The sequence below is a fragment of the Amblyomma mixtum genome, chromosome 10 (assembly GCF_055824585.1).
Source record: "Amblyomma mixtum isolate Tamu chromosome 10, ASM5582458v1, whole genome shotgun sequence".
Lineage (NCBI taxonomy): Eukaryota > Metazoa > Arthropoda > Arachnida > Ixodida > Ixodidae > Amblyomma > Amblyomma mixtum.
The window spans coordinates 55968753-55984514 of NC_143021.1; the positions used below are offsets into that span (position 1 = coordinate 55968753).

At 42.8% G+C, this 15762-nt stretch overlaps 1 pseudogene; it reads left to right on the top strand.

Moving 5' to 3' along the window:
• The first annotated feature begins 13362 nt into the window (after positions 1-13362).
• On the top strand, positions 13363-14777 carry LOC149325848 (uncharacterized; annotated as a pseudogene).
• The last annotated feature ends 985 nt before the right edge of the window (positions 14778-15762 follow it).

Consider the following 15762-nt stretch of genomic DNA (forward strand, 5'->3'; position numbering starts at 1 on the left):
ATGAAATCATCGATATATCAGGTGCAATGTATTTCCAGGTAACAAATAAGCTTATGTACTGCCGTTTTTGTATATAAAATCATCAATATCAATATATCAGGTGCAATGTATTCTTGCTTCCAGGTTGCAAATAAACTTATGTGCTGCATTTTATATATCAATTCATCGATATATCAGGTGCAATGTATTCTTGCTCCCAGGTCACAAAATCTTATGTAATCCATTTTCACTAATAACATCATCGATATATTAGGCGCACTGTATTCTTGATTGCAGGTTCCAAATAAGCTGATGTACTGCATTTTTAAATATCAAATCATCGATATGTCAGAGGCAATGTATTCTTACTTCCAGGTTACAAGTAAGCATCTGTTCTGCATTTTTATGTATCAAATCATCAATATATCAGGTGCAATGTATTCTTGCTTTCAGGTTCCAAATATTCGTATATACTTCATTTTTTATATATATCAAATCATAGATGTATCAGGCGCAATGCATTCATGCATCCAGGTAAAAATAAGTTTTTTACTGCATTTTTAGTCATCAAATCATCGGCCTATTAGGTGCGATGTATATCCAGGTTCCAAATAAAGTTATGTAATGCATTTTTATACATCAAATCCTCGATATATTAGGTAAAATGTATTCTTGCTTCAAGGTTACAGATACTGCATTTTTTATGTATCAAATCATCGATATATAAGGTGCAATGTATTCTTGCTTCCAGGTTACAAATAAGTATCTGTGTTGCAATTTTATGTATTAAATCATCGATATATCAGGTGCAATGTATTCTTGTTTCCAGGTTCCAAATGAGCTGATATACTGCATTTTTAAATTTCTAATCAGCGATCTATCAGGTGCAATGTATCCTTGCTTCCAGGTTACAAAGAAGCTTATGTACTGCACAAAAAAACAGAACAATAAAACAAAAAAAAACAGAACAATAAAACAAAAAACAAACAAAAAACAAAACAAAAGAAAAACAAAACAAAAAAGAACAAAAAATAAACAAAACGAAAAAACAAAAAGAAAACAAAAACAAATAAGAAAAAAGAACAAAAAAGACAAAACAAGAAAGAACAAAACAAAAAGAAACAAAAACAGAAAAAAACAAAAAGAACAAAACAAAAAGAAACAAAAACACACAAAAAAAACAAAAAAGAACAAAAAACAAGAAAACAAAACAAGAGAAAACAGAACAAAGAACCAAAAAAAAAACAAAAACAAAACAAAAACAAAACAAAAAAAACAAAAAAAAAACAGAAAAAAAATGGAAAACAAAACAAAGCAAGAAAGCAAAAACAATAAAGCAAAAAGCAAAACAAAAACAAAGCAAAAAAACAAAAAACGAAACAGACACAAAACAAAGAAGAAAACAAAACAAGAAACAAAAAAAAAACAAAAAACAAAAACAACAAAACAAAGAAAACAGAAACAAGAAAAAAAAACAAAACGAAAAGAACAAAAAGAACAAAACAAAGAACAACAAAAACAAAAAAACAAAAACAACACAGAAACAACAACAAAAAAAAACAAAAACAAAAACAACAAAATCAACACAAAAACAAAACAAACAAAAAACAAAACAAAACAAGAAACAGAAAAACAAAAGAAAACAAAAGAAAAAACAAAACAAAAACGATACAAAAACAGAACATAAAACAAAAGAAAACAAAACAACACAAAAAACAACAAAACAAACAAAAAACAAAACAAAAGAAAACACGAAAAAAGCAAAAGAAAAAAACAAACAGAAACGAAACAAAACGAAAAACAAAACAAATCAAAACAAAGCAAAAAAACAAAACGAAAAAAAAAACAAAACAAAAACAAAACAAAAAACAAAACAAAAACAAAACAAAATACAAAAAATACCTTGGAATTCAGGTCACACCAAATCTTTCATGGTCTTCTCATATTTCTGCAGTCTGCAACAAAGCATCGAGGACATTAGGTTTCATACGCCGGAACCTTCGGAACTCACCTAACTCCGTTCGAAAACTTGCACATTTTACATTTGTTCGCCCAAAGCTGGAATTTATCTCACTTATATGGTCTCCCCATCAAAAATATCTCATAGATATGCTCGAGTCCATTCAAAGCAGAGCTGCCCGGTACATTTTTAGCAACTATACTCCCCTCGCAAGTGTATCCCAGCTTAAAAACCTTAATGACATAGAGATACTTGAAATTCGTCGCTCCATTTCACTTCTGTGTTTGTTCCATAAATATGTTCACACCCGTCCTTCGTTGTTACCTCTGGCATCACCTTTCCGCTCTTCACAACGCTTACACAATCAACTCAGCTTCAACCGGATATATGGGAAGACCCTGTCGTTTAATTCCTCTGCATTACCTAGAGCAATAAAACTATGGAATGATCTTCCTGACAACGTAATCTCTTTCATTGATCCTGGTGAGTTTAAAAAACATCTATGTATACAGTAGTGATGCCATAGTGATGTTCGAAATGTACTTACAACAGTTTCATTTGTTCTTAACGTTGTTTTCCCATTTACCACTTCTGTTGCCCCTGGTTGCTTTTTTTCTCATGTTCGTGTTTCGCTTTTTTCCCTCTATTTTCGTGTCTGATGTTATTTTAACTCCGTTTTGTATAAATTTCGTGTTCCTTTCTTGTATTTGACTTGTACCGCGTTCTTGTACCGATATGGTTTTTTCCATCTGTATATACCTTTTTTTCGATTTGCCCCCTCACCCAATCTCTTCGGGGCCTGTGAGGTACTAATAAATAAATAAAACAAACAAACAAACAAAACAAACAAACAGAACAGGTTTAAGTTTGGTTTAGGTTTATGCGGTTTAACGTCCCAAAGCGACTAAGGCTATGAGAGACGCCGTAGTGAAGGGCTCCGGAAATTTCGACCACCTGGGGTTCTTTAACGTGCACTGACATCGCACAGTACACGGGCCTCTAGAATTTCTCCTCCAAAGAAATTCTAGCCGCCGCGGCCGGGATCGAACCCGCGTCTTTTGAAACAAACAAAACAAACAAACAAACAAGGTTCAGAAGGTTCCGGCAAATGAAACCTAATGTCCTCGATGCTTTGTTGCAGACTGCAGAAATATGAGAAGACCATGAAAGATTTGGTGTGAACTGAATTCCAAGGTATTATGTTTTGTTGTTTTTTTGTTGTTTTTTTGTTTTTTTTTGTTCTTTTGTTTTGTTCTTTGTTTTGTTTTTCTGTTTTTTTTGTTTTTTTTTCTGTTTCTTTGTTTTTTGTTTTTTGTTTTTTTTTTGTTTTCTTGTTTTGTCTGCTTTTTTGCGTTTTGTTTTGTTTTTTTGTTTCGTTGCATTGCCCCCGCGGCCGGGATCGAACCCGCGTCTTTCGGGCCAGCAGCTGAGCACCATAGCCACTGAGCCACCGCAGCGGCCTGTAGATGCTTTCAGTATTGTAACTCCCGATTACGAAGTTTTATCTTTATTTGCAGATAAAGTACTGTATTCGGTTTGTTATCGGGCGCCAAGTGGGCATGTTGCAACATTTCTTCAATTTTATTATTATTATTATTATGATGAAAGCTTTCTTTCGTTTGTTGTGGAAAGCAGGTGCATGTTGGTAGCTGCAGGTGATTACAACATTGATGTGGGTATTGATACTCTTGTTTGTACCAATTTTACTAATATTCTGGTGTCAAATGGGTTTAATAATGTTATAAATAATCCAACAAGAAAAACAACTGATTGGCTGTCTGTATTAGTTGTCTGCATAACAAATTTTGTATTATCGGATGTAAAAGCTGGTTTAATAGCATGTTCTATTAGTGCTTGTCTGTGTCTCCTCGCTTGTCCCGTCTTCTCTTGTGCGCTATTTTTTCCCTTAAATTAGTGATCATCTTCCGGTATTTTTTTGCCTAAATGTTGCCAGCATTCCTAAACATCCGCCTGCTGAAAACCTTTACCAGCCAGTAACTGACGCGGCTCTCGATGCATTCAGAAAAGAATTGATTCAAGTAGACTGGCGAAAGGTCCTGACTTTATTCGATGCTGACAATGCTTATGATGCATTTTTGGATATCTTTAAAGGATTTTACTGTTGTGTCCCCTTATCGCTTTTGTGTGTGTGCGCCCCCTCCTAACGACCACTCGCATTCCCCTCCTAACGACAGTTCGCATCCTCCTCCTAACGACCACTCAATCCTCCTCCTAACGACTACTTGCCCTTCGTCGCACGCTGTCGCCAGAGGCCCCCCCCACGGTGCGCCCCGCACCCTCCTCCTGTTCTGAGAAGCCACTCCCTCCCGTGGACGCTTCTCCGCTCCGTCCTTTCTTCGGGCGGCCAGTTCGGCTCCTACCTCGGTCGACGCTGGTCGCACCCTCATCGGCTTTAAATAAACGAAGTCTTAAAGTACCGTGTGCGTCTTCGCTGCATTCAACACAGCGACCGGACACGACAGTGGCGACGAGAAAGTGGATTCGACCCGCGCTACGCAACGCTATTGACAAGCCATGGCTACGCGAGGGTTTCCCAATCGGATACCAGAATTCAACGGCTCATCGTGGTCATCGTGGGTTGGACGCCTTCAGTTCTACTTTGAAGCTAACAACATCACAGACCCAGCCTTGAAGAGGGCCAACCTGCTGACGCTGTGCGGGGAGCAGACCTACGATACTGTCTGCGCCCTTATTCAGCCAAGCACACCAGCGGCAGTGTCTTACGACGACATCGTAAAAGCGCTGCAAAAGCACTACGACCCAAGGCCATCCGAGGTCTACAGCCGGGCTCGCTTCCAACGACGAGATCAACTGGGAGGAGAAACTGTGAGCGCCTACGTAGCCGCGCTCAAGAAGCTCGCTGCCGACTGCAATTTTGGAACGCTGTCGACAACAGCTACCGGGCAGGAGGGAGACGCAGCTTCTTCTGCTAACACCACCATGCTTCCCTTGGACGTGATGTTACGCGACAGATTTGTGTGCGGACTGAGTGACGAGTCACTGCAGCAGCGCCTGTTCGCTGAGAAGGACCTCACATTCAGCAAAGCTTACGACATCGCCGTTCGAGCGGAGAGCGCCGGTCACCAGCAGAGAGGGATTCGCCGGAACACCGAGCCGGTACACCAGACAAGCAACCAGGTGCGCAAGCCTTCTGTTGTTGTAAAATCGGTCAAAAAGGCACAACGCTGCTGGCGGTGTGACGACCAACACAACCCCCAGGGATGTCGATTCCAGTCAGCCACGTGTAATTTTTGCCACAAGCGAGGGCATATCGAAAGAGCATGCATTACGAAACGGAGACTTGCCAAGATAAAGTCACCTTCCCAGCCTAATCACAGCGTCAACGCCTCAGAGAATACGCCGCTATCTGATCTACATGGAACAACATCAGCAACACCATCTGTGTTGTACGACCTGAACACCATGAATCTCGGCACGCGACCGAAGATTTTTACAGAAGTAAGCGTACATCACCAGCTGATTAAGTTCGAGGTGGACTCCGGCGCAGCCTGTACTCTGATCAGTGAGGACACGTTCCGAACTTCATGGCCATCTGACGCACCCGCCCTGCAACAAGACGACACGCACCTGCGAACGTGGTCAGGACAGAATCTGCCACTATTGGGCTCTGCCAACGTGCAGGTTAACTACAACGGCCAGACCCATACGCTACCTCTGCTTGTTGTGAAGGGCACAGGATCAAGCCTTCTAGGGAGAAATTGGTTTTCTCCACTAGGCGTGATGATATGCGGCATACACCAGACGCCGAGCCAGAACATGGTTGAGCAACTGCAAGAGAAAAACGAAAGAGTATTCTCGGAAGAGATTCCAGGAAACGAAGGGCCCCCGGTCACACTGGAGTTGTTGGACAACGCGCAACCCAAATTTCTGAAGGCCAGGCCGGTGCCGTTTGCTCTCCGAGATTCAGTTGAAAAAGAGTTGGACAAACTGGAGCAGCAAGGTGTCATCGAGCCGACGCAGCATTCCATCAAACTCTCAGCGTACGACTACGCTCTGGTCTACCGCAATGGGAGTAAACATCAAAACGCCGATGCGCTAAGCCGTCTGCCACTAGACGCAACTGTTGACGAACCATTTCCACCAGGAGACGTTCTGATGTTCGAAGCACTGCCAGAACCTCCGCTTACAGCAGGCACAGTTGCAGCATCTACGCAGAAGTGCGCAGCTCTCCGGCTAGTTTACACAGCTGTTCAACAAGGCAACGTGCATAAACTCAAAGGGGACAACTTCGACGCTTACCGCAGGCGAGCTACAGAGTTGAGCACCCATCGCGGCTGCATCATATTTGGGTCCCGAGTTGTGATGCCGAGAGAACTACGCGCACAAGCTATGTCTCTCATCCACGCCGGACATCGGGGCATCGTTGCAATGAAAAAGTGTGCCAGAAGCTACATGTGGTGGCCTGGCATTGACAACGACATCGAAACAGTGGTGCGAGAATGCAAGCCTTGCCAGAGCAGCCGGAGCGCCCCGCCGAAAGCTCCTGTCCCAGAATGGGAAAAGCCAGACACACCATGGCACACACTGCACATTGATTTTGCAGGACCAATTGAGGGCTGCACTTTCCTTGTGGTCGTAGATGCCTACACAAAGTGGCTTGAGATAAGGCAAATGGGACAGACGACTTCGGCAGCAGTCATTGACAACCTCCGATCACTATTTGCAACGTTCGGCCTGCCGCGCAAGGTAGTGTCGGACAACGGAACACCGTTTGTGTCTGCGGAGATCCTCAAGTTTTATCGCGACAACGGGATCTCATCAGTTACATCGGCCCCCTACTACCCAGCGACAAACGGACAAGCCGAGCGCTACTTAGCCGAGCTAAAACGCGCCCTTGAAAGAGATCAGACAGGCTCGCTGCAGCGCCGCCTTGCGCGCTTTCTCTTCAAGCAGCACACGACGGTTCAGAGCACAACAGGCGAGACCCCCTCGAAAATGATGTTCGAGCGTGAAATGCGAACCCAGCTCACAGCCATCCTCCCCGAGCCAAAGGCAGAGACGTTCCGGGAAGAAAAAGCAATTCCGCGCTGCGGCACGCTTAATGAGGGGCAGCGCGTCCTCGCCCGACAGTTTCTGAAAAAGCCACGCTGGGAGGAAGCTACAATTGTCAGACGCATAGGCCTGCGCTCTTGGCTCGTCAACATACATGGCACAGTAGCACGCCGACATCTCAACCAGCTGCGTAGATTTACGACGCCGTCTGAGAGCTGTCCGTCAGCGGAGAGAGCACGTGCACCATCATCCCACATAGCCTGGCACCCCTTCCCGGAAGAAGAGACTTCGCCCAGGACAGACCTGGGAGACACAGCGAACAACAGCCAGCCTACAAGTTCTTCTCCCCCGAGCGCACAAAGCCAGCGCGCCTCCACGCGTGAGCGCCGACCCCCTGCACGATGCCAGGCAACTTTCTAAGGGGGAAGGAAGTGTTGTGTCCTCTTATCGCTTTTGTGTGTGTGCGCCCCCTCCTAACGACCACTCGCATTCCCCTCCTAACGACAGTTCGCATCCTCCTCCTAACGACCACTCAATCCTCCTCCTAACGACTACTTGCCCTTCGTCGCACGCTGTCGCCAGAGGCCCCCCCCACGGTGCGCCCCGCACCCTCCTCCTGTTCTGAGAAGCCACTCCCTCCCGTGGACGCTTCTCCGCTCCGTCCTTTCTTCGGGCGGCCAGTTCGGCTCCTACCTCGGTCGACGCTGGTCGCACCCTCATCGGCTTTAAATAAACGAAGTCTTAAAGTACCGTGTGCGTCTTCGCTGCATTCAACACAGCGACCGGACACGACATTTACCAAGTTCATTTTCCTGTAAAAAAGCCCCAAAGAAATAGGAAAATTCAGAAACCATGGGTAACATACGAAATCTACCAACAAATGAGAACAAGACAGGCTGTTCAGAAAATCTCTTCACACGCGTAATCTTGATGACTTGACGATTTTCAAGCAATATCGAAACAAACTAACCAAGAAATTGTGCATTGCGCGCAAATAGTACTTCTCATCCTTTGTGGATGTCAAAAATGCACCGAGCGAACTGCTTTGGGGCAAACTAAATATGTTACTACGTCTGGGTAATAGCAGCAGCTGCATGTCCAAATTTACATTTAAGGGCAAGGACTTGCAAGGGGCAGAACTGGCTGATGCTTTCAACACTTTTTTTACAAATATGAGTAAACCAGGTAGTTCCCACAACGCATGTCAATATATGAACAGGAGGAATGATAGAACTTTATTTCTGCAGCCAGTCACAGTGCAGGAAGTGATTTCAACAATTAGAAGTTTAAACAACAGCAGCAGTAGGGATATCGTTGAAATTCAAAATAGTCCAATTCAGGTAATTCAAGTAGTCCAAAGTAATAACTCTCGATCACAAGTCCTACCACTGGCTTGTGGTGTCCCACAATGCAGCATATTGGGGCCTTTGCTCTTTAACCTTTATATAAATGACATTGTTAATATTAACCAGGATGCCAAATTTATCATTACGCAGACGACACCAGCATATCTTTCTCTGGTAATAATATCGATCAACTTATCTCTAGTTGCAATGACACAATAGTTCAACTACAACAATGGTCGTCCTATAATTCTATGACGATTAACACAAATAAAACAAAAGCGGTTATCTTTCGGGCAAAGAATAAGCCGGCCACTCCTTCCTCATGCCGATATTATTTTTAACTCTCGTCCTGTTGACATTGTTAACCATTTCAAAAGCCTTGGTGCGACATTTACTCCTCGCATGTCCTGGGAAACTCGTGTGAACTTACTAGTGACGAATTTACCTCAGATAACTGGAATAATTGGTCATCTCAGATACATTCTTTCTGCAAAACTTAAACTATTGGTTTATAATTCGCTCTTTTATCACATATTAACTATTGCCAGCTTGCCTAGGGTACAACTACATTCTCTAACCTACAGAAATTTGTCATGCAGAAACGATACCTACGTCATGTGTACAACGCTGGTTAAATGCAACAACTGCAGATTTTTTTCATAGAGCACATGTTATTACGGCTCATAAGCTTCCGTTTGAGTACTATATTTAAATATGAAGTCAGATATAATATACATAACTTTGGTACTCTTGCATATTTAGAAAAGAATGAGCAATATTATGCTACAAGACGCGGAGAATATTGGAAAATCGTTGCACCCCGTTTGAACTCTGGCATGGAACGCCTATGTTATTCTTTACCATCACTGTTAAACCATTATCTATCTACTAACTTTGATTTATTTATTTTCTCCACTGCTAAGCTTCGATCTATGTTTTCTGAGGATGAGTAACTGATTTTACTTATCTTGGGATTTCATTTTTTGGGCCACTCTGTTTTACTTTTCTTCTGCACTGATCAATTTTTTTCATTTTCTTTTGTTTCACTGTATAAATTCATTGGTGTTTACCGAACGCTGCTTATTAAGTGGGGCGACGGACTCGTCAAGCCACCTGTTGATGCCTTTTTTTCCGTCGTCCTCCATCTGTGTACTGTACATGGTGGAAATAGTCTTCTCTTCTCTCAAAATCATCAATATATCAGGTGTCATATATTCTTGCTTCCAGGTTACAAATAAGCTAATGTACTGCATTTTTATACATCAAATCATCGATATATCAGGAGCAATACTCTTGCTTCCTGGTTAGAAATAAAATTATGTACTGCATTTTTAGATATCAAATCATCGATATAACACTGCAATGTATTCTTCCTCATTACTAAAAAGCTTCTGTACTGTATATTTTACATATCAAGCCATCGATATATCAGGTGCATGGTATTCGTCTTCCTGGTTACAAATAAACTTATGTACTGCACTTTTGATAGATCAAATCATCGATATATCAAGTGGAATGATTTCTTGTGTCCAGATTACAAATAAGTTTATGTACCGCATTTTATATATATCAAATTGATATATTGGTGCAATGTATTCTTGCTTCCAGGTTAGAAATAAGCTTATGCACTGCAATTTTATATATCAAATCACCCAATATCAGGTGCAATGTATTCTTGCTTCAAGGGTACTAATAAGCTTACACACTGCATTTTTTGTATACATGAAATCATCGATATATCAGGTGCAATGTATTTCCAGGTAACAAATAAGCTTATGTACTGCCGTTTTTGTATATAAAATCATCAATATCAATATATCAGGTGCAATGTATTCTTGCTTCCAGGTTGCAAATAAACTTATGTGCTGCATTTTATATATCAATTCATCGATATATCAGGTGCAATGTATTCTTGCTCCCAGGTCACAAAATCTTATGTAATCCATTTTCACTGAATAACATCATCGATATATTAGGCGCACTGTATTCTTGATTGCAGGTTCCAAATAAGCTGATGTACTGCATTTTTAAATATCAAATCATCGATATGTCAGAGGCAATGTATTCTTACTTCCAGGTTACAAGTAAGCATCTGTTCTGCATTTTTATGTATCAAATCATCAATATATCAGGTGCAATGTATTCTTGCTTTCAGGTTCCAAATATTCGTATATACTTCATTTTTTATATATATCAAATCATAGATGTATCAGGCGCAATGCATTCATGCATCCAGGTAAAACTAAGTTTTTACTGCATTTTTAGTCATCAAATCATCGGCCTATTAGGTGCGATGTATTCTTCCTTCCAGGTTCCAAATAAAGTTATGTAATGCATTTTTATACATCAAATCCTCGATATATTAGGTAAAATGTATTCTTGCTTCAAGGTTACAGATAAGCTTCTGTACTGCATTTTTTATGTATCAAATCATCGATATATAAGGTGCAATGTATTCTTTCTTCCAGGTTACAAATAAGTATCTGTATCGCAATTTTATGTATTAAATCATCGATATATCAGGTGCAATGTATTCTTGTTTCCAGGTTCCAAATGAGCTGATATACTGCATTTTTAAATTTCTAATCAGCGATCTATCAGGTGCAATGTATCCTTGCTTCCAGGTTACAAATAAGCTTATGTACTGCATTTTTTGTATGCCAAATATAACAGCTGAAATGTATTCTTGCAGGTTGCTAAAAAGCTTCTGTACTACATGTATTCGTCCTTCCAAGTCACAAATAAGCTTATGTACTGCTGATTTTGTATATAAAATCACCAATATATCAGGTGCCATATATTCTTGTTACAGGTTACAAATAAGCTGACGTACTGCATTTTTATATATCAGACCATCGATATATCAGGTGGAATATACTCTTGCTTCCAGGTTACAAAAAAAATTACATACTGCATTTTATATAACAAATCATCGATATGTCAGCTGCAATGTATTCTTCCACATTACTAAAAAGCTTCTGTACTGGATATTTTATATATCAAGTCATCGATATATCAGGTGCATGGTATTTGTCTTCCTGGTTATAAATTTATGTACTGCACTTCTGATAGATCAAATCATTGATATATCAGGTGGAATTAATTCTCGCATCCAGATTACAAATAAGTTTATGTACCGCATTGTCTGTATATGAAAGTGATATATTGGTGCAATGTATTATTGATGCAGGTGAGAAATACGCTTATCTTTTGCATTTTTATATACCAAATCATTGATATATGGGGTGATATGTATTCTTCCTTCCAGGTTACAAATAAGCTCATGTATTGCATTTTTATATATCAAATCTTCTATATATCAGGTGCAATGTATCCTTGCTTACAGGTGACAAATAACCTTAAGTACTGCATTTTTGTGTATCAAATCATCGATATGTCAGGTGCAATGTATTCTTGCTTCCAGGTTACTAATAAGCCTCTGTACAGCAATTTTGTAAATCAAATCATCGATGTATAAGGTGCAATGTATTCTTGCTTCAAGGTTACAGATAAGCTTATGCACTGGATTTTTATATATCAATTCACCCATGCATCCGGTGCAATCTATTCTTGCTTCGAAGTTACTAATAAGCTTATGTACAGCATTTTTGTTATTTAAAGTCATTGATATATCAAGTGCAATGTATTCTTGCTTGCAAGCCGCAAGTAAGCATATAAGCTTAGGTACCACGTTTTTTATATATATCAAATCATCGACATATCAGGCGCAATGTATTCTTGCTTCCGGGTGACAAATAAGCTTATGCCTGCATTTTTGATATATCAAATCATCGATCTATCAGGTGCATTGTATTTGTGCTTCCAGGTTACAAATAAGCTTATGCACCCCATTTTCAGTATATCAAATCATTGCTATATTAGATGCAATGTATTCTTGCTTCCAGGTTCCAAACCTTATGTACTGCATTTTTATATATCAAATAGTCAATGTATCAGGTGCAATGCAGTCTTGCTTTCTGGTTACAAATGAGCTTCTGTACTGCATTTTTGTGTATCAAATCATAGATATATCAAGTGCAATGTATTCTTGCCTCGTGGTTACAAATAAGCGTGTGTGCTCGCATTTTTGTATATCAAATCATCAATATATTAGGGGCCATATATTTTTGCTTCCAGGTTACAAAAAAGGTTGCGTACTCCATTTTTATATATCAAATCATCAATACATAAGGTACAATGATACTTGCTTATAGGTTTCAAATAAGCATATGTACCACATTTTTATCGATCAAATCATCGATATATTAGGTCACATGTATTTTGCTTCCAGGTTACAACTAAGCTTATGTGCTGCAACTATTTTGCATTTCAAATCATTCATATATCAGGTGCAGTGTATTCTTGATTCCTGGGTACAGATAAGTGTATGTACTGCTATTTTTCTATATCAAATCATCGATATATCAGGTGGAATGAATTCTCGCTTCCAGATCACAAATAAGTTTATGTACCGCATTTTCTATCGGTATATCTGCGCAATGGATTCTTGCTTCAAGGTTACTAATAAGCTTATGTGCAGCATTTTTGTTATATAAAATCACTGATATCTCAAGTGCAATGTATTCTTGCTTCTAAGCTGCAAATAAGCTCATAAGCTTATGTACTGCATTTTTGTATACATCAAATCATCGATATATCAGGTGCAATGTATTCTTGCTTCCAGGTTACAAATAAGCTTCTGTACTGCAGCTTTTGTATATAAAATCATCAATATATCTGGTGCCATGAATTCTTGCTTGCAGGTTACAAATAAGCTGATGTACTGTATTTTTTATATCAAATCATCGATATAGCAGGTGCACTGTACTCTTGCTTCCAGGTTACAAATAAAATTATGTACTGCATTTCTATATATTGCCACTTCATGTTCTCAGGTGGCACTGAAGTGTCTTCGAAGACGTTGGAGTAGAAGACGTTGAAGTGTCTCGCGCTGGCTGGCTGCCGTATCCTGCTGGTTAGCTACCTGTCGGCCTATCTTCCGTTACATATTTTGGTGTAGGCGCTGGGTAAAGATCCCTGTATATGCCTCATACTCCTCCGGATGCCCTGGGCTCCAGTCCTTCGCTAGTGGACTCCTCTGTGCACCGTGCTAGCCGGAGAAACCAAGGCCTGCCTCCCGAACACGGGCCCTTGGAGTCTCCCAGATCACCCACCCATCGACCTGTCATGCAGGCTGCACCCTACTACACCTCGCAGAATCCGCGACTGCCCAAGACATTCCACGGCAGTCAGCTCGAGGACGTCAAAGACTGGCTTGTCGAGTTTGAACGGGCGGCCACGTACAAATAGTGGGACGACGCCGCAAAGCTTCGAAACGTCTTTTTTAGCCTGGAGGATGGTGCACCTACCTGGTACGAAAACCGAGAAGACGCCTTACCATCATGGCACGAGTTCCGCCGATGCCTGCTGGAGACCTGCCTGGAGGATGGTGCACCTACCTGGTACGAAAACCGAGAAGACGCCTTACCATCATGGCACGAGTTCCGCCGACGCCTGCTGGAGACCTACACCAGCACGGATCGTCAGGAACCGGCTGATCAGGCTTTGCAGTCTCGCATTCAGATGCCGAATGAGACTGTGACCATGTACGTGGAGGGTATGACTCGGCTCTTAAGGCGAGCTGACCCTGCCATGCCCGAAAAGAAAAAGGTGCGCCAACTCATGCACGGCGTTAAAGAACAACTTTTCGCTGGCCTCGTGTGCAGTCCACCAGGGACTGTTGCTGAGTTCCTGACGGAAGCGGTCACGATGGAGAAGATGCTCCTGCGGCGGTCTACCACCTACAACAGGCCGGTACTCACCGCTTCGGCTGCAGAACCGTTTCCTACCTTCGGGACTAACCCTGATCTCCGCGAACTGGTCCGATCCGTTGTGCGCGAAGAGTTCCAGACGCTGTTCGGTGCTCCCCTGCCGACGGCCGGCTCTCTCGCTAGCCTCGTTCGCGAAGAGGTTCAAGCTTTGAGGCCTTCGTTCCCGTCCGTTGACCCGCCGCCTTTTTCCACGGAGTTCCGTAGGTCAACGTATGCTGAAGCCTTGCGACGTCCTGCGCCCCCTTCGGCGCAGCTTCCTCCATCCAATCAAGGCTCGCTGTTTTCCGCACACCCCGACACGTGCTACATCGACAACCCCAGCGGAAGACGGACCTGTGGCGTGCTCCAGATCGGCGGCGTCTGTGCTTTCACTGAGGTGAACCCGGTCATCTGTATCGCCAGTGCCCGTATCGACAGCTTGGGCTGCAGGGGTTACCTGTCGACATGCCTCGACCACCAAGAGGTCAACGACCCCGGGAGATCGAGGACTACGTGGCCCAGCAGCGCATGGTGACCATTCCCCAGAGGCAGTCTCGGTCTCCATCACCACGCCGACCTTCATCACAGCCCCAAAGCTCCTCCTGGATAGCGCAGAAACGGCAGCCAAGCCCCCGCCGGGAAAACTAAAGAGAGCGACCTCCGGGGGCGAGGCTGCTGGCAATCGATGCGCACAATTAAGAACCCCCGACAACGCGAGCAGCGACACCGACCGCGATTTAAAGGCAACGACTGCAGTACCTGAACTCAGAGATCGATTCTCGTTGGATATACCCGTGCTTCTCGACGGCTATAAGGTAAGTGCTTTGGTGGGCACCGGCGCTGATTTCTCGATTTTAAGCGGAAAGCTAGCGGCGCTTCTTAAAAAGGTAATGACGCCATGGTCCGGCTCGCAGATTCGCACGGCTGGTTGACATGTCGTAACTCCGCTTGGCCTATGCACGGCAAGGGTCCAAATTTGCAGCTCCACATTTGCTGTCAGCTGCCTAGTTGTACCTGACTGCTCCCATGACTCTATCCTTGGCGTTGATTTTCTCCGGGAGTATGGAGTTATTATTGACCTCCGAAAGCACACTGTCACATTTTCTACCGAGGAAGCTGATGTTTACTCCGAGGACTGTCAACGCCGTGGCCACCTTCGAATATCCGCCAAGAGCGTTTGGATTCCGTCACGCGCCAGTGTTTTTGTGAGTGTTCACTGCGACGGACTACATGAAGGGACAGCGGTGCCAGAAGGCAACCTGTGCTCACCCACGGCATCTGCTCAGCACGAAGTCTCATCCATATCCGCGACGGCTGGTCTCAGCTCCTGGTGACTAACTTCTCTAACGAGCCCCGGCAACTTTTTCGTGCTACTGCCATCGCATTCGCCGACCCCTTAGCGGAGGTTTCTAAATGTTTCGCGTTCGAAGCTCTTAGACCTGTGCGCCCATCCCTTGATGCTCTAGACATCAGCCCAGACCTTTCCGTGATTCAACAGCGAGAACTACGTGCCCTCCTACTCTAATATGCTACCTGTTTCGCTTATTCGTTGAAAGTCCGGCAAACGACTCTTCTGAAGCACCGCACCGTTACGCCCGACGATGCCCGCCCTATCCATCAGCAGCCGTACCGT